Here is a 20,660-nt window from a genome sequence, read left to right on the forward strand (position 1 = left end):
ACACCATATGAACCCTAACGACACCATAGGACCCCTTAAGACACCAAATCATATCGTTAGGGATTATATTGTGTCGTACGGGGTTGTAGGACACAATATGACCCCTAACGACATGATTTGGTGTCTTAAGGGGTCCTATGGTGTCGTTAGGGGTCATATGGTGTCCATAGGGGTCATATGGTGTCCATAGTGGTCATATGGTATCTTGGGACACCATAGGACCCCTTAAGACATAATATGACCCCTAATGACACAATATGACCCAAAGTAACCCAATATGGTGTCATTAGGGGTCATATGGTGTCTTAAGGGGTCCTATGGTGTCCGAAGACACCATACGACCCCTAATAACACCATAGGACCCTTAAGACACCAAATCATATTGTTAGGGATCATATTGTCTCGTACGGGGTCGTAGGACACAATATGACCCCTAACAACATGATTTGGTGTCTTAAGGGGTCCTATGGTGTTGTTAGGGGTCATATGGTGTCCATAGGGGTCATATAGTGTCTTGGGACACCATAGGACCCAAAGTGACCCAATATTGTGTCATTAGGGGTCATATGGTGCCTTAAGGGGTCCTATGGTGTCCCAAGACACCATTTGACCCCTATGGACACCATATGGCCCCTAACGACACCATAGGACCCCTTAAGACACCAAATCATATCGTTAGGGATCATATTGTGTCGTATAGGGTTGTAGGACACAATATGACCCCTAACGACATGATTTGGTGTCTTAAGGGGTCCTAATGTGTCATTAAGGGTCATATGGTGTCCATAGGCGTCATATGCTATCCATAGGGGTCGTATGGTGTCTTGGGACACCATAGGACCCCTTAAGACACAATATGACCCCTAACGACACAATATGACCCAAAGCAACCCAATATGGTGTCATTAGGGGTCATATGGTGTCCTAAGAGGTCATAAGGGTTCATGGGACACCATATGACCCCTATGGACACCATATGACCCCTAACAACACCGTAGGACACTTTAAGACACCAAATCATAACATTAGGGGTCATATTGTGTCTTTTGTCTTAAGACACAATAAGACCCCTAATGTTATGATTTGGTGTCTTAATGGGTCCTATGGTGTCGTTAGGGACCATATGGTGTCTTGTGACACCATAAGACCCCTTAAGACACCAAATTGTGTCATTAGGGGTCATATTGTCTCCTACAACCTCATAAGACACAATATGATCCCTAAACGACGTGATTTGATGTCTTAAGGGGTCCTATGGTGTCGTTAGGGGTCATATTGTGTCCATAGGGGTCATATGGTGTCTTGGGACACATAGGACCCCTTAGGACACAATATGAACCCTAACGACATGATTTGGTGTCTTAAGGGGTCTGATGGTGTCGTTAGGGGTCGTATGGTGTCCATAGGGGTCATATAGTGTCCCATGAACCCTTATGACCTCTTAGGACACCATATGACCCCTAATGACACCATATTGGGTTTCTTTGGGTCATATTGTGTCTTAAGGGGTCATATTGTGTCCTAAGGGGTCCTATGGTGTCCCAAGACACCATATGACCCCTAACGACACCATAGGACCCCCTAAGACACCAAATCATGTTGTTAGGGGTCATATGGTGTCCTAAAGGGGTTATAGACCACAATATGACCCCTTAGGACATAATATGACCCAAAGCAACCCAATATGGTGTCATTAGGGGTCATATCATGTCCTGAGAGGTCATAAGGGTTCATGGGACACCATATCACATATCTATCATTACGGGTCATAGTTATAGGTCGTAAGACACAATATGACCCCTAACAACATGATTTGTTGTCTTAAGGGGTCCTATGGTGTCCCAAGACACCATATGACCCCTAACAACACCATAGGTCCTCTTAAGACACCAAAATTATGTTGTTAGGGGTCATATGGTCTCTCTCTCTCTCTCTCTCTCCTTCCTTCTCTCTCTCTCTCCCTCTCTTTCCTTCTCTCTCTGTCTCTCCTTCCTTCTCTCTCTCTCTCTCTCTCTCTCTCTCTCTCTCCTTCCTTCTCTCTCTCTCTCTCCCTCTCTTTCCTTCTCTCTCTCTCTCCTTCCTTCTCTCTCTCTCTCTCTCTCTCTCCCTCTCTCTCTCTCCTCCTCTTTCTCTCTCTCTCTCACTCTCTGTCTCTCCCTCTCCTCCCTCTACCTCTCTCCCTCTTTCTCTCTCTCCCTCTCTCCCTCTCTCTCTCTCTCTCCCTCTCCCTCTCTCCCCCTCTCTCTCGCTCCCTCTCCTCCTCCTTCTCTCTCTCTCTCATCTCTCTCTCTCTCTCTCTCTCTCTCTCGTCTCTCTCTCTCTCTCTCTCTCCCTCTCCTTCTCTCCCTCTTTAAAATATGACTAATAAATTCCGATATCTGATTTAATTAGATATCGGATTTCTGACATGTGGCAATTTACTTCATAAATGGTGGCAAAGGGAAATTCATCGGGGACCGCAAATTTTTGTACTCAAATTTTCAAATTTCAAATTTTGGCTCGGGAATGCTTTGGTATTAGGCTTGGAAGTTACAAGCTTGGAAAGTCAACTATGAAAATGTGTTTTTTCAATATTCCTTGGTTTTCCAGACTTTACACTGGTGGTTGATCACTTTTTTTGTAGCCAAAATTGATAAAACGAAAAGGGTTTTTTAAGGATGTTCCCAGCTTTCCAACAATATAAGGCTTGTCTTATTTCGATTTTAGTAAATAATTATTATTTATTTTCTAATTGAATTATGACAATAGTCCTGATTGATATACTGATTGAAAAAACACTCATAACTTTCAAATAGTATAACATTTTTTGAAACCCAAACATGTGTCACATCCTATGCTTTGTCTACTATATGAAAAATTAAAAAAATTTAAATTTTATAAGGTTTTGACCAAGTTAAGGTGGTCAGATGTAGGAGTTTCTGAATTTCTGAAAAGCTGTAGTAAAAAAATCATAAATAATTATTTAATTCATAAAAAATTAAAAAAAAATATGTGTCACATCTAGACATGAGTCTAATAATTATATTATAAATATTATAAAAAAATATTAAGATTTGATTGTGATTAGGGTGGTCAGACATATGCCTACTTCTTTTTTCTTTCCTGAAATTTTAGTACCATTGCATTGAAATTTGAAATTTTCATCAAATAGGATTTTTTTTTTCCAAAAAACAACTAGTAGCTTAGAAACTACATTCAATTTTCTATATATTCTCTTCTTACATATTTTAAAAATAATGTTCACAACTTATTCAATTTTTCATGTCAAGTTGCATAACTCTGATTTTTCTAAAATTTCATTACCACTTAAGGGCCTGTTTTGGCACACCATGATCTTGCACATACCCTGAATCTACTTGTTCTTAGGAAAATCAACCCTATCATTCTAAGGAAAATTCACCTTGTCATCATCCTTAATCATCTACCTTTCAAGTGTATAGTCCATCCATCCTTGGGAGAATCTAACATATTATTGGGAAAATCCACTCCCTCTTAGGTGAATCCACCTTTTCCACCTTCTCATTAATCTATTATTTGTTCTAAGAAGGACACAAAAGTGGATAGAAAACAATAGAGGAGATAGTACTCAAAAAAGTACTAAGGAATTGCATTAGTGACATGTCACAAATGTGAGTTATACATGTTCCAAATTGATTGATTCTCATGAAGCAACTAAGTTACCAACAATAAATAGCCACCAAAGAAACCCATTTGCTTTAGGCAAACTATCTTCTAAGTAGTAGATTAATTCTTGAGACACTTGATTTAGATATGATCTTGTAAATGGTGTTAAAAAGAGTAATTAGTCACCAACCAACCACACTCTTCATTTGTATATTTAAGAATTAGTTTGGTCAAACCTTGATTGTAACAAGCATAACCAAATCCTCCATGATAAAGTTAACAACAAATATATTATTGCATAACCAAATCTTTGTGGTGGGTATGTTCAACAAATATATTATTGTCTGAATTGCTTTTGTCCAAAATGTAGGAACTTGATCTACATATCCATGAAGGCATGATTAGGTCTCTATACAACACTTTTTTATTGATGCATATATGTAGTGGTTAGTTGTTTTCTTTTAGTTGTGGATAAACCATTTTGAGTCAATTTCTCATTTACTTGAGCATTTTGCATTTAGAGAATAACTGGATGACCATTCAACAAGGGGTTTAAACTCTTTGAACTTCACAAATGCTTGATCTTTTCTTGTCAAGCAAAGTACCCATATCTTAAAGACATCAAATTATGAAAGATGATAGTCCCAAATCTGCAAATGACTGTCACAACATAGTGAATAAGGGAAATCCATACATACATTAATGAGTAGCCCTAGAGAAATACAAAGAGAGCACATGCATGCTAAGGGAGCATTGAACAAGCCCTTTTCAGGATAATATAATGGTAGTAAAAGAAATCAATAAAGAGCATAAGTTCATCAAGAACAATTCTTAGCCACAAAGATCTAAGGTAATCATAGAGGAGTTGATAATAAGTGAGTTCAAGAAGACACACTCAAGCCCTCATCACATTCCATAAAAAGAAAATCGTTATTCCATATAATTGGAAGGAAATGATATATTGCAAAGATTACTATGAAGGTCTAAAATAGTAAAAGAGATGAGACTAATCTTTTATTTCTAATTACAATAGTGAATTGGTTGAGATATACTCATAGACAAAGTGAATGACATGTATGAGAACAACCTCAATAAAGGTAAAAAGGACAATAAATAGCAGTGATAGATGACAATGCATTGAATGTGCCAAGAAAAAGACAGTGGAAGCCATGGAGAAATCACTATCAAAACAAAGCCATTAAATAAAACTATGTTGGTGCAGCTTGAGAAGCACAGTAGAACAATGAAAAAAGAACACTAGTTGGTCCTTGAAAAGCATGTAGTCGAAATGATTGAAAACCACAATGACAACATAGAGGGCATGAATGTTTGGAGTATTTCCATTCTTAAGAATCTCATGATAGTCCATTATTAGGACAGGTGAAGTGCACTATGAAAGTGCCTTAAAAAGATAATATAGCCATAAGTGATAGTGCCAATGCTTTGAGTTCAAATCCTCATGAAATATAGTCATGTTTATCTCAATGCAACGTTTGCCAGCATCCTCCCTGTGTGTGCCAAAATAGGAGCTTTGGAACAAGGTATGGACATCCATCAAAGCATAATAGAAGGGGGTTTTTTGTTAGAAATTAGTTGCAAATGTTCCAATAACAAAAATCGTAAAATGGGGTAGCATACACACCACATGTGAACTGTATGACGGAATACCTCAAAGAGATGTCATTTCATGGAATTTTAAGATTGCAGGATATGCACAAAATGGATTAATTTGCAAAAAAAAACTAGTTGCCCTTGATTGCGAAAAAAAATTAGTTTCCCTTCATTGAAAAACAAAGAGTTCCTTTGATTGCAAAAAAAACCTTACCTTGCTTGTGCAGAGATCGCTCCGACGGGGGGGGCAGGGAGGCAAGACGATTGCCACTTGCTTTTGTTTGCTTTCAAAATGAAAATGCGTTGTGTTTTTTTTTTTTAATAAAATGCCCAAGGTCGTCGGAATTCTGACGAACATGGGAATTTTAAAACAAAAGAACAAATTTTCACACAATGCTCCTTGTTCATCGGAAACCTTCATCGGAATTTGACCCCAAATGTATTAGTGTAATAAAAATTCAAAGTTTACCCTGCATTTTTCTTGTTTTCTAGGTGTAGTAGTCTGATACCAAGTGTTTTTCACTATTAAATACTTATTGTGGACATAAGAAATGTATTGGAATTTAAATATAAATTAGTCCTTGAAGTTTTGGCTTTTGTTTTATTCATTTTCACTTTGTTTTGAGCAAGTTACCATAAATTTTGTAAAATCAGGTACAAACCCTTGCCAGGGTAACCAGTGACATAAAAATATGTAATTTTTTGTCATCCCATCATCAAATACTCATGAAAATGGATGGGATGACTCTTTTAAATGACTATTTTCAAATTTTATTCCTTTTAGGGTGCCACATACAAGTTTTCACGTGCTAAAAGGTGACACAAATGTGAGGTTTTGTGTCTCAGTTTGAAAATGACAGTGAATTGATGGTGTTTGGGTGGTGAGAGTGAAAGATTGAGCTCCTAGAAGTTGGTTGAAGACTTGGGAAGGTGTGAGGGGTTACTTAACACCATAAACAAGTATTTTTGGCCCTTTATTGGTCAAAATACTAACCATTTTTATGACAGTTCTAAAATTGGGTATATTGTTGTCCTAAAGACCTAGTGGACTGAGATTTTGTGAATGTGGTGATATGAATGATTTTGGTGAGTGGAAGATAATTTGGAAAGGTGTGTGGGAGTCCTTAGTGACCTTTGAAGGTGATAGGAGGCCCTAGAGTGGGGAGATGGCTTAGATTTTTATGACTGTTCTAAACAAGGTTGTGGCTGCCACAATGAACCAGGGATATAGCGGCAAGATCTTTTATGGCAATTAGGGTGGATGGGTGGGTCAAGATTAGTTATTTGATTATTTTTAGGAGTCTCTTAAAGGGTATCATGAAATCCTTAGGTTGGAAAGTATTCCCTTGCCAATGTGAGTCATACCTAGGGACAAGTTGAAGTCCTAATAGGAGTTGAGTTTGTGTGAGTGAGGTTAAAGAGTTTGGTGAGGTATAATTATTGGGAGATTCAATTGGACATTTGAAAAAGTTTTTTGAACCTAATATAATGGATTCCAATGGTTGGACAAGGTTTGGGAAGCTTGGATTCACTTTTGGGTTTTTGAATCCTATTGAGCACCTATTAGCCTTGTGAGGGCTCTTGAGAGTTTGTGAAGAGTTGACATCTATTTGAATAGGTGAGTTGGGAGAAAGACCTCCCTAGTTTGTTGTGTTTGTTGGATTATTTGGATAAATTTCCACTAGTTTTAGGAGGTTTTATGAGGGAACTAGCCCATAATCTAGAGACTCACCTTCATCATGAGAAACCCATAGGTTCAAAGGTGTTTCATGTTGCATGAGGTCACAGAGATTTAGAGATTGAGAAATTGGGCACAATCCTTCATGACAACAATATTATATTGCACGCTCTTTTACTCGACCATCAAATTATGCTAGTAATGAATCTAGTGCCATTTTTATAGTAGAGATATACAAAAGAAGTAATTGGCTGGGAAAAGGAGGTATCAAAACAGGCGGGGAAGCTAGATATTCCTTAATATTATCAAATTCCTTTCAACACAAAAAATCCCACTAAAATTTGGTATCCTTATGAAGTAAAAGTGAATGATTAACACTTAATCACAAGTTACAATATGAATCTATGAAAAGATTGGAGTTTTCCTTGAAGATTGTGAATATGCTTGAGATTATTTGGAGGTGCATGTCCATAATAGCCTACACCTTAGTTGGATTTACTTAAATTCCTCTTCTTGTTACAATAAAACCCAAAAGTCTTTCAGAAGTAACTCCAAAAACACATTTCTTAGGATTAAGATGTAACTTGTACTTTTCCACTCTTTCAAAGATCTTATTCGGGACAACAATGTGTCCTTCTTCTGTCTTTGATTTTCCTAAGACATCATGTACATAGTCTTCCATGATATCATCAAGAAAATCATGAAAGATAGTGGTTATAGCTCGTTGATAGGTAGCTCCTACATTCTTTAACCTAAAGGAAATGACTTGATAGCAAAAAGTTCCCCATGGAGTAGTAAAAGTTGTCTTATTTTGACCTTTGACAATAATTTTGATCTAATTATATCTTGAGAAACTATCCATTAAGGAAAGCCTCTTGTTTCTGGTTGTTAGATCCACCATGATGTCAATGTTTGGTAAGGGGAATCATCCTTATGACATTATTTATTGAGATCCCTAATGTCTATGTAGATATGTATTCCTCTAGTGGGTTTTCCAAACCATACTATGCTTGAAAACCATTTTGGATAGTCGATAGGCGCAATAAATCCCACATCTACCATCTTTTGTAGGTCTTCTTTGACTAAAAGAAAAATTTGAGGGTGCATTTTTCTCAATTTTTGCTTGACAGGTTTTGCATTAAGATGTATTACAAGATGATGCACTACTAAATCTAGATCCAATCTTAGCATGTTAGTGTATGACCAAGTGTAGTTAACTTGTATATCTTTGAGAAAAGTTACTACATCTTGGTTGTATTGATCAGTGAGAGATTTGGCAATGAATGTATTCTTTAGATTTTTTTTGTCCCCAAATTTATTGTTTCAGTTTCTTTAATCAATAATGAGGACTTTTCTTGCAATGGGGGAACTATGGTAGGCAAGTCAATTCCCTCATCCTCTACCACCTGGTCCAGGTTTTCACTAGTGGATACATCCTTTCTTTTTACTTTTTTGTTGTTCGATAACACCTCATTGAGGTTTTCACTAGGGGAATTTGGGTTTTTATTTTCATTTTTGTGACTAAGGGAGTTGGCTTGACTACCAAAGTATGCCTCCTTATTAAGTTTGATGCCACAAACTATCATGTGATCTTCAAGGCTGTACATGTTTAAAAGTACAAAGAGGGCACTATCATCAACACAGATGTCGAGGGTAGGTGGTCCTTGTTGGTCCAAATAAATGACTTCATGGTATATAAGTAGAAGATTTGGTAAAGTTGAAGGAGTGATATTGTATACATGAGCTTCATCAAAATGGTCATCAAGGTATTGAAAAGACACTTCGAAAAAATTTCTCTTCATTGGAGTCATTGACATTGGAAAAAGAAGCTATAGGAGCAACTTTGAGAGTTAACTTAGGTTCTCAGAAAGTAACCTAATCCTCTCTTGTGCTTGTAAGAGATTGGTACAATACTTTCTTTCCTTCCTTCCTTTTTAGGTCCTAGACCATGTCCTTGATAGCCCATTTTGTCTAGAATGGAGAATACTCTTGGATACATGTCTTTTGGAATATTTGTATGTTCATCATCTTCCTCTCGATAGAGCCATGAAGTGACATTTGTATCATGATTCTCTTCATCAAGAGGGCCCCACTCCTAGAATGTACTCTTCTTGCATTGAATGGTGAACATTTTTTTAATTTTACTTTGTTTAGGCCTAACATAGGACTTACTAAAGGCAAGGAGATGTCTCATATAGAGTGCATTCTTAAGGACATATTCTCCACACCCATTGTCAATGATTTTGGTCTTGATCTTGAGTTGTGTGGAAGAGAAGGTGACATTGGAGTTGTTGATTGATGGTGATGAAGTTAGAGTGTTGAGAGGACAATGGTAGGTGTGTTGTCCTTCCAGAAGTTTGTAATATTGGAAAGGTCGTGGATTAGTGGAAATTGTGATTTCCTTACCATTATATGGGAGTTTGAGGCATTGATGCTAAGTGGAGGGAATGAATTGAATGGAATAAATCCATGGACAACCAACGAGGATGTTGTATGGAAGATAAAGATCCAACACCTAACACATTGTTTCTACTATTGTTGGGCCCACTTGAAGTGACATAGTATTTTTTCCTTTAGAGACCCTTTCAACATCATCATATGCTTTAATTGTGATCTTTTATTTTGAATAAATAATATTCTTGGGGTATCTCAATTCTTTTATTAACTTATATGCATACAAATTTAGAATGGATCCACTATCTATAAGAACCCTTTTTATTTTATGTTTATGTACAATGGCTTCAGTATGGAGGGGTTTGTTATGAGATGGATTAGTGGACAGAAAATATTTAGAAGTAAAGACAAGGTGATGTTGGGAAGTGATATTTCCTATCAAAGATTGTAATTGTGAAGCATTGATGTTATCAAGGACACAAGACTCAAGCAAAGAGTTTTCAAGGATTTCTTTATAGATAGGTGGTGATTTAAGCAGCTCAAGGATGGATATTTGTGTAGGATTTTTGCTAATATGGTCAAGGATATTATAATGGGATGTGGATATAGCATTAGAGGATGACTATGGAGGAGGAGTATCCCCTTAGATACCAAATCTCCCTCAGTGAGTGGTAACATTGAAATCGATGAGGGTGGTAGATGTTTCTTGAAGGACAACTCTCCTCCTTTGGGGTGTGGTAGGGTTATCTGCTCCTTTGATGGTGATGATATTAACATGATCATAAAATACTTCTATTGGACCAACAAGGGATTCAAAGGATGATATCGTATTTGTATAATCATAAGTAACATCATGGGATGATGAAAATTTTCCTTTATCGTGCTTTGGAAAGGGGTCTTGATAAATTTTGAGATTTTCATTAGATATATTTGCCTTATTCCCTACTACCTCAACTTCTCCTCTATTAATAAGTTCTTGATTATAGTTCTTCAATTTCATGCACTTTTTATTATCATGACCTTTGAAGCAGTCGTATTCACAATATTCATTATTATTGTACCATGCGGGATTGTGTTGATTCTCATTATAAGGCCGTGTAATATGATATTGTACTATATTAGTTGTAGTAAGTTGTTGAAAAATTACATCAATAGGTTGAGTGAGAGGTGTGTACTCACGCTTGGTTTGATTACTTTGTTGAAGGGTTGGTTTACGATTGATGGAGATGGTCGTATTAGGCTTGATTTTCTTTTGGTGAGGGAGGATTGCAAGGTGGGTTTGATTTTTTTGGTGGATTGGATGGTACTTGAATTATTTGTATATTTTTAACATTTGTCATGCCATCATTTACCATATTTTTATTTTTACCCCAAAACTTAGGCTTGTCATTGCAGGAGAACCATGAGATTCATTTTGATAATGTTTGATAACAACTTTCTCAATTAATGCATGTACCAAGGCCAAGCCTTTCTTGGTGACTTCTTCATAATCTTCAAGACATTGCACACATAAACGAAAGGACATTTTAGACACAAGATTGTGGATAAATATTTCTACATCATTAGAAAAAGTTTCCACATTCCTTTGTTTAGTATTGTATAGATACATCATATTTGCATAACTTTCAATGTTATACATATAATGAGTCACAAATGTTTCAGCTAAATTGGAGAATGAAGTGATGATTACATGTGGAAAATTAGAAAAACATGTGAGAGAAGGGGCTCCTAGGCTCTTAGGGAAGAGTCTCCTTAGATAGATGTCACTATAAGAGACCTCTTGACAAGTTATGAAGAATTATTTGACATGTTCCCTAGGGTCACCTTTTCCTTCATATTTGTCAAATTTTAAGATCTCAAAGCTAAGAGAATAAGGAACCACAAAAATTGATTTGTCAAAAGGATATGGGCATATTTCTTCAAATGTATAAATTTTCTTTTTATGTTCATCCTTCATGTTTTTGAGTAAGTGTTTCATGTCTTTTAGCTCTATTTCCAAGTCACTAATTTGGGGGGTGTAAGACTGTTGGTGGTGGAGTGGACAATATTAATGTTCCAATCTGGGAATATGATAATTGGAAGTGGGTGGAATGACTAAACTAATGTATTGATATGAAGATGTAGTGATGGGATGTTGGCAAGATAGAACTAAAGTTGGAAGAGGTTGGATTATATGTATGAAGTTGGCTATGTTGTTTAAGAATGTGGAAGTGGAAGGTGGAGTGATAGTTGGACAGGTAGGGGAGGGTGAAGTGGGGTTATGTGATGATGGGTTCAAGATGGTATCAATAATAGGTGCAACATTGTTAAGGAAATCTCCAATTGGTAGAGTGATGAGAGTGGATGGGTCAAAATTTGAAGGAAACCTAGCCCCATGTCAAATGAGGTCCAATAAGAAGGCACTCAGATTAAACTTTATCATTTTTCTATCATCTCTTGATTATATGCATCATTCAAGAAAGAGGATAATCATGGGGATACATCTAGTTGATCAAATAAAACATCTTCCTCTTGTTTGGAGCCATGTGTCTCATAATGTGTGTTGGTATTGAGGATCTCACTAGTATATGAATCCATTATATTTTTCTTTTAAGCTCACTCGTGGACCATAAAATGGAAAATCTTTTAAGGTAGCATGTCACCATGAACAAGCATGGTTGTAGATGAATGAACAAGATTTGGTAGAATTTTTGGACTTAGTTTTGGATTTCATTACATTTGGATTGTATTTGGATTAAGGTCAGGACATAATTAGGTAAACCTAGGTCATTTTTGATTTAGGATAAATAACCTTTCTTACTTAGGATAGGCAAAGTTCATAAGTAAAATTGGATAGGGATGATCAGCCCAATGCTTAGAGTCAATTTAGGGTAATACTTAAGGTAGGATAATTTTTTAAGCACTAATATTTTCACAAAAGATTAAGGACTGTCATAACGCTCTTTTTGGACCTTGATATGACTTATTATTATTATTATTATTATTATTATTATTATTATTATTATTATTATTATTATTATTATTATTATTATATTAATTTTATGAGTAATGTTAGAAAGAAAAGATAAATTGAAATGAGGTTGAAGTTTTTAAATAAAAAGGAATTTAAGTGGTGACACACACATGACGTTATTATTTATTTGAAAATTGCTTATTTTCTCAATATCCTAATTGAGCACATGGTGTGGGAGAAATAAAAATATTCTAGAAAAGAAATAAAAAATTTAAAATATTAAAGAATAAATATTATATTTAGCAAATATATGACATGGGAGTTACAAAATTATTCTATGACATGAATAATTCTATTCGTGGCATTTTTTTGACAAAGGAGTTACAAAATGCATTTTTGGGGGAGAATTCAAATTCAAATTTTGAATGCATGGTCAAATGTAACCCCCACTATGACAGCAATCATTTTCGCATGAAATTAATATAGAAATTGCTTTATTTTCTCAATATTCTATTTAGAACACGTTGTAGGAGGAAATGAGAAGGTTCTAGAAGAGAATTTGAAATTCAATTTTTGCATGTAACCCCCACTATGACAATTAATCATTTTGTATGAAATTATTTTGGGAAAAGAATATGGAAATGAATTAATTTCTTTTGTAGAGGGAAAATGAATCTCTTTTCTATATATTGATTTCTAAATTTTTGAAAAATTAGGGGAGGGAGTTCATTTTTTTTTGGATGATAAAGTAGTCTTCAAATTCTTATGAATTTTTTTCCAATACCATGTTAGTTGTTAGAGAAATTTTGTAGATTTGTTGCAGGATTTTGGAGAAGATCATTACCAAGCTTCAAGGAGGAATTGAAGGAGGTTAGCAAGGTTCTTCATTCAAATCCAGGTTCCCCTCTTGCCCATTCATTGCTTACTTTTTATTTTCAAAGAAAATCTTCTTCTCATCTCTTTCAGAATTTTGCACATAAGAAATTTTATATTTTAATTTTATTTTTTTAAAAAACAAATCTCTTTTATCCATTTCAGATTTTTGCAAGGAAATATTTTTTTGCTTTTGTTAATTGATTTAATCAAATACATGTAATAAATTCCTCTTCTATCCAAAAAATGTAAAAAAATCTTCTCTTTTATTCTACATGTAGGAAATAAATTGGTTAATAGAATTTTTTCAAAATATGCATATACAAATTCGAATATTGTTTAATCTGTTATCTTTTCCTCAATCAGCTTTCTTTATTTTATAAAAAATTAGATTTTTTTAGAATGATATATATATATATATATATATATTAGAATAACTTGAACAAAAATAAATTTATTGCCAAAGTAATATAAAATCAGAATAAAGAAAATAAAAATAGAAATATATTCATCTCTATGTAAGTTAGATAAATACCCATCTCTATGGATTTTAGGAAAATATTCGTGTCTGTGGATTTTAGGAAAACATTTATCTCTCTTCATTATAGAAAACAAAAGTTCATCTCTATACTTTTTAGAAACATATTCATCTATTTGGATTTTTGGAAAAAAAAATATTATTCCCTATGTATGAATGAAGTAAATAATTTAAAAAAGTAAATATTGCCTTGTTTAATAAATTAGTAAAATTCCCTTCAAATATATGTTATATAAACATATATATCAAAATTATTTAAAATCATACTAAATTTATGTTCTAAATTTGTTTGTAGATTTAAGTTTATTTTTATTTTTTAAATTTAGTTTATTTATTTAAGATTAAATAAACATATATATATATATAGTTAGGATTTTTTTAATTACAATTGAATTATACTTTAGAGTTTGTAATTAAATTTTAGGTGTTATTCAAATAGTTAAAAAAATTATTTATATTCTAAGTTGTTTAAGTAATTTAAATTTATTTGTATCATAAAAATAAGTAGTTAAAATTTATTTTTATATTATTATTTTTTATTTTAATTTAAAATTAAAAGTGTTTTAGAATATTGAAAGTTATTTTGAATGATTAAAATTAATAAGCTTATAGTTCTTTGAAATTTAATTATGCACTTGGTGATTAAAAAATCATTTAGGATTAGTTTATAATTAAAAATTTTAATAGTTGAAAATTAGTCAAATTTAGTGAGAAATTGATTTATTTATTGATATCTATTTAAAAAGGATTAATGAGACCCATTTAACATCTAACTTTATTAAAATTAATGGAAATATGTTTAAAATATCATCTCTAGTTGTAGGAATTAGATTATTAATATATTAAAGGAAAATTTAAGCGAAAAGGGTCTAACCCATATTAATGGGTACCATATTTGAGTTTTAATTATCGAAAAATAAGTTGCAATTTGAACTCTTTTTAAATTCTAAAGAGTTAGTATCTCCTCAATGATGGGAAAAGAGTCCCTTGGGATTTCAAAATATAAATATTGCATAAGGAAAAAGGGTCAATTAACACTTGAGAATTTCAATAGATAATCGAGCATTAAGATATCTATCATCTTGAATTAATCCTTTTCAGGATGTAGATATAATAGTTAAATCTCCTTATTAAACAAATTAGTTTGACTTAGGAAAAATGAAGCAAGGGAAATGTTATTGCACCAGTGATACACTTATTCCATAGTTTTGGATCTTTTCATCAAATAATTAAATCCTAATAGTAAGTGGGTTCCCTCAAGAAATTCAATACATTTCAAATATTTAAGTCCAATAGTAAGTGGGTTCCCTTAATACATTGAATTCATTTCAAATATTTCAGTTCTCTAATTATTGGATTTCAAAACTATCTTTTGTATATTTCAATTAGTAGAAGTATCAAGTGTTAAAGAAATTTACCTAACAAGTAAATGTGTTTAGATTCATAGTAACCCTTTTAGGTATTTCAGCAATATGAGTTAATGTTAGACAAAGTTTTTCTTCAATTTGAAAGGTTGATTATTTGATTTGTTTCTTTATTAAATTCCAAGATATGAGTATATAAGGCATTGTGAATAGTCACTTCTTTGAATAGTTAAAATCATTCACCTGCTAGCTAAAAGAAACACAAGACTAGTAAAAAGGAAAAGTTACACTTAATAATACAAGTAATTAGTAAGGCTACATTTAATTAACATTAAATTTAGAGGTAAATTGCATAGTTAAATATTCATATGGTAATAGTATTAATTAGGATGCAAAGAGAGTTTATTCAAAACCAAAATTGTTTTAGCAAATGAGTTTCAAGAAACCTATTCTGTGATCACTTAGAAATTAAATAACAATTCTAATTAAGGGTAATTTAAGGAGCAAACATTAGCTCCCTTCGAAGTATTTGAAATTGATAAATTTATTATTTGTAGAATGCATCCAATGATAAGGTTAACGTTACTTCAAGTGGAAGGATTAATTAGTTATCACTTTATAATCTTGCAAATATATTAGTTCAAAAGCAACTAGATGTTTATTGATTAGAATTATTTATTAGGAGACTTAGTATTATTTACTTGGTTAACTAGCAAGTGTTTACACTCTTGTCTAATCTCTTTTTCAAACAATTAGTAACTAAGAATAATGTGGTTAATTTTAATCTTATTATTGAATAGTTGTTTCCTTTTCCCTTCAATGAGTGAGTAATGAATTCATTTCCAATGTATAATTATTTGTTAAGTAAAATTCTATTTCATGCAATTTCGTACCTTTCAAGTATTAGGATTCACATTTAAAGTAGAGTTGTCATTTGTAGATGAAATTCATATTACTTCATATGGAAGAATTAGATGGGATTATTATTAAGTACTTTTTGCTTCAAACAAGTAGGTGTTAAAATTTATTTCCAAATTCTTTCTATTCAATCATTTAATTTAATTTTAAGCAAATCAGTACTAGGATTCATACTTATTGTGTAATGGTGTAATGCCCCGCCAGGAAACCCCGAAGGGATTAAGCCAGAACACAAGAATGGAGTGCAATTTTATTTTTTTTAAAGTTACAACACATAAGATGCAACAAGATATCAAAGATTCCGATTGCATAGTGGAAGACTTCAACTAACACCTAAAGAGTTTCCCAACGAGATTACTTAATTTCACAATTCACTTAACTCACACAATTAATCCCAAAGCTGAATATCTTAATAACGAGATAATTCATAATCAGGATAATTCCTTTCAAAAGAGGGAAAATATAATCACGAGCGAAGATTCATCATTAAGATCCATTCATAATCTTCATTCAATCATTTCATTTAAAATTACAAACCATACATCTAACATTCTAATACACTAGGATTTCATCATAACATAAGAGATCTTTCCAAGCATATTTAAATTCCTTAACAACAACTGAGTATAATTCATTACTCTAAGTTACATTCTTTCATATTCCAACTTATTGCATTTCAAAAGACAATTGCATACTAGCATCTACGGAAGATTCTCATCTAATCTACTTACGCATTTGATCAACATGGCATTCAAGAAAGAACTGAATATAAGCATTTAAAGTTGATTCCAATTATCCACTTAACCATTCTAACATAAGTTAATCATACAAGATAAAGCTGAATAAAGGAACATAAGAGAATACATCACATAACACCATAATGATCTCAGAGTTCACCCCTAAAGGGCTACATCTCCAGGTCTGCTCAACTGCAAGACCCCTCTGATAATTAATAAAGTTAAGAATACAAGAGGTTACACCATTCAATCCAGCCATCAAGGCGATACATAAGCAATATACAAATGACCACATCGGTCAATTAATACATAAATGATCCATGAAAAGAACAGGATCCAGCTGAACATAATCAAGCTAATACAAGAGGTCCATGAGAGTATCCATAAAACTGAGCCATCACCACCCAAGGTGTAACATGAAACCAACACTCACAAGGGCAGCGACAAAAGGACGACTCACAATGGTACTCCTAACAGGACAAACGACAACACACTAGCGAACGTAGGGACAAGTGTCATCACACAACCTGGTATGGATACCATGGCAAGTCTTCATAGGTCCTGGCCCCATACACTGGGTTACCCTGGCAACCTAATCCGAGCTTCCGGCCCATCCAAGCCTCATGTGGATCCATGCATCCTCTCGTGAAGACAAGGATGGCAGTTTGCCATTTCAGGCCTTCTCACAACATGTCGAATCTATGATAGCACTCGTCCCATGTGTGAGGCACATTATCTTACTTAGAGATTATATTTTAATCTACTTAAAGGTTATCACTTATTAGACTCACTTCCGACGGGTTACCCAGCAACCACTTTGGGCGCGGCCCCCAATCGAAAGCCACTTTCCCATACGACACTAGACTAAACTCAGACGAACTCAAAACCAAGGAATACACATGGTCAGACGAACGGAGTTCAAGAAGGAGAAACAATCATCTGGTCAAACACGACTCAAGGATGAACACTTACTGACAGTACTCTAACTAGAGACCTGACAAACTAAGGTCAACCATGAATCATCATTCGACTCACACAAAGAGGATATGACCAACTATGACAACATCACAATACAACAGTCAACTCGGAATAGAGGACTGAATCAGGTACCCCAAGTCAATCCATACGACAGGGTCCTACTAAACAAAGCAAAACATGCCATTTCATAATTAAAGGCGAATACAAAAATTAAACTCGCAAGGCAATAATCAGAAATGACACTATTTCCTCAAATTGATTTAAACATTAAAATCGATCAAGTTTTCTACGAGATCCAAATCAAATTACAGTTATCTACCTCCACTAGGGATAAGTTGTTCTTGGTTTTCTAACTCTTTAAGGTTCAAGGCATAGAACAGACATATGAAGTCATAACGAGTTTTAAACCAATTCATATTAATAAAATTCACACAACCATTAAACAATTAAAATAAGATATTTAATCTCCAATCAAAACGTCATTAACATACTGGTCTAAAATCAATCTCTACAGATTCATAATTTCAATTCCAGATACATTATACGGATTACGGAAATAAAAATGTAGAAAGAAAATCTAAATGGAGATAGTCATTTCCAATGCATATCATTAAATTTCTAATGCCCAACGATAAATATTTCACTACTTTCAATTACTCAAATGATATGTTCTCAGATAATATTAACAACATCAATAAGTAATTACATCGTATTTCAACAATCTTCCAAAACATATTATTCTCTATTTTGTTTTTAAACAATACTACCTTAATTAGCCAAAATCAATTAGAGAATAATTGTCAATATTAAATTGCAATATTACAGTCGTAGAACTTAATCAGGAAAGGAGCATGAGTCAAGAAATGGGATTGAATAATTAATTCACTTATAAACTCCATTATAAGATTAATCCATATCCAATTAACATTTACCACTATATGCCACCTTAATCAGGATTAAAAAACTAATCAAACTTAACATTAAAATAACATACATTAAAATGATATTACCTATCATATGCATTTTTATTTATTTTTACTACTAAAAAAGCATGCATTAAAAAAAATGATTTTAAAAAAAACTACGTTTAAAACAACAAAAAACGCATTTAAAATTAAGTGGAGAGGCGAGTTGGGCAGGCCGTGCCCTAACCCTAGCCGCAGTCCACACCGTAACTGCAGGGGATACCCCTTACGGGCGGCGCCTCTGCGGTGCCTGCAGGTCCGCGGCGCCCTACGGCCACCGCAGTGTGCCGCGGGCATAGCATTTAACACCGGTGAGAGGCGAGGGAAACAGAGAACGAGCGAGGGGCGAGGGGAGGAGGAGCGGGTGGAGCTCTGCTCCCCGCCCTCCAACCCAAAACTAGGGTTTAAACAAAACATATGCCCAGTCCATAAAATAATACATTTAAAATTTTAAATTTGAACACACAGTTCGGTTTTATTCACAGTTCGAAAATAATGAAAACCAAAGCGCCCACCATAATATGATAATCAATGATTAAAAACGTACAAGCTCAAAAGAATAAGTTCGTTTTAAACGAACTGCGTTTTTGGGTATCATGATATTTGGTGATAACCATTTTTTTTTTTTCCAAACATAAACAGGGTTTAACATCCAAAAGATATGGGGAATTACAACATCTCATAAACATTTCCAGCCCAACTATCTAATTTACAATATCAGTTCATAATCTTGGCAGACAATGGAGAATCTAAAACCAGCTAAAACCCCCATTTCCATTTCAAACAAAAACTAAAATTGGGAGTTGGATCCTACCTTAACACGCAATCCTGGAATAGCTGAAGGAGAGCCCCAATCCTACCAGGTCCAGAATCATTCCTTCCCAAAACCCCCAAATTCAACTCCAAAGTTTTCTTTCAACCAAAATTCCTCCAAAAATGTCCATCCTCCAAAATGTCCCCAAATTTTGGGTTATATGGAAGAGTTGACCCAAAAGTTTCTATTTTTGGAATTAAAAATTTTATTTACAAATAATTCTCCAAATTTAATACTTTCTAACTATAGCAACCAATTGACTTGCCTTTTCAATCAAAAATCGATTTCCTCAATTAATACGATTTAACCTTTCAAATTTAATAATCCAACAGAATACAATTAAACCTATCGCAATTAAATACAAATCTTCTTTTTCAACAGCATATATAAAATGCATTAAATATTCAAGATCAGTCATTAAATCTAATTTACTTCCAATTTAAAATAGGCAATTCATTAACAACGAAAATCGCATAACGAAATCCGATTAATTTAGCCCATTAATCTTCAATGCATAAACGCATAAATTTAATAAAAAAAATACTAAGGACTAATTAATCAATTTAACCATGCACACTAGGCACGCAAACCGAGAAGGTTAGCCAACAGACGACTCGCAAACCCAAACAAGAAGGGGATACCGACGACGACTGGCGATGCTCACTTGAGCACGACTAAGGCCGACTAGGGTCTTACGACCACCTAATCCAACTCTAAGGATTAAAAAGGTACACTCAAACCTGCACATCCAGGTGAAGACGAACCTCGCACTCATGCGGCGCTATACCTGAAATTCCCTGCAACCAAGAGTCATACATGCATACATATATAAAATTTAATGAAAGTGTTAGCCTGATATTAATACCACGAAATAGGTACACTAACAGCTTGCATACAACTAGTGAGAAAACCACATCAATAGCTATGTGTAAAATCAACCTCTGACTATAATCATTATATTACGATAAACTGATCAAGATTAAACCAAGGTTAGAGATTGATTAGGGCAGGGGTACTACATTCTCCCCCCCTAGGTTCTGACTTACTCCTGGAAGTCGTAAGGCTAGATGGAGAACATGTCGTACGCATCAGCCCTGAAACTCATTCAACAAAGGTCAAATTGCACATAGAAATCTTTCCATAAATAAATGAAATATTATTGCAAAATTCTTTACAAACGCCATTATCCATTGGCAAGATACATCTAAAACCA

The sequence above is a fragment of the Cryptomeria japonica genome, chromosome 5, assembly GCF_030272615.1.
Source record: "Cryptomeria japonica chromosome 5, Sugi_1.0, whole genome shotgun sequence".
NCBI classification, from domain to species: Eukaryota; Viridiplantae; Streptophyta; class Pinopsida; order Cupressales; family Cupressaceae; genus Cryptomeria; species Cryptomeria japonica.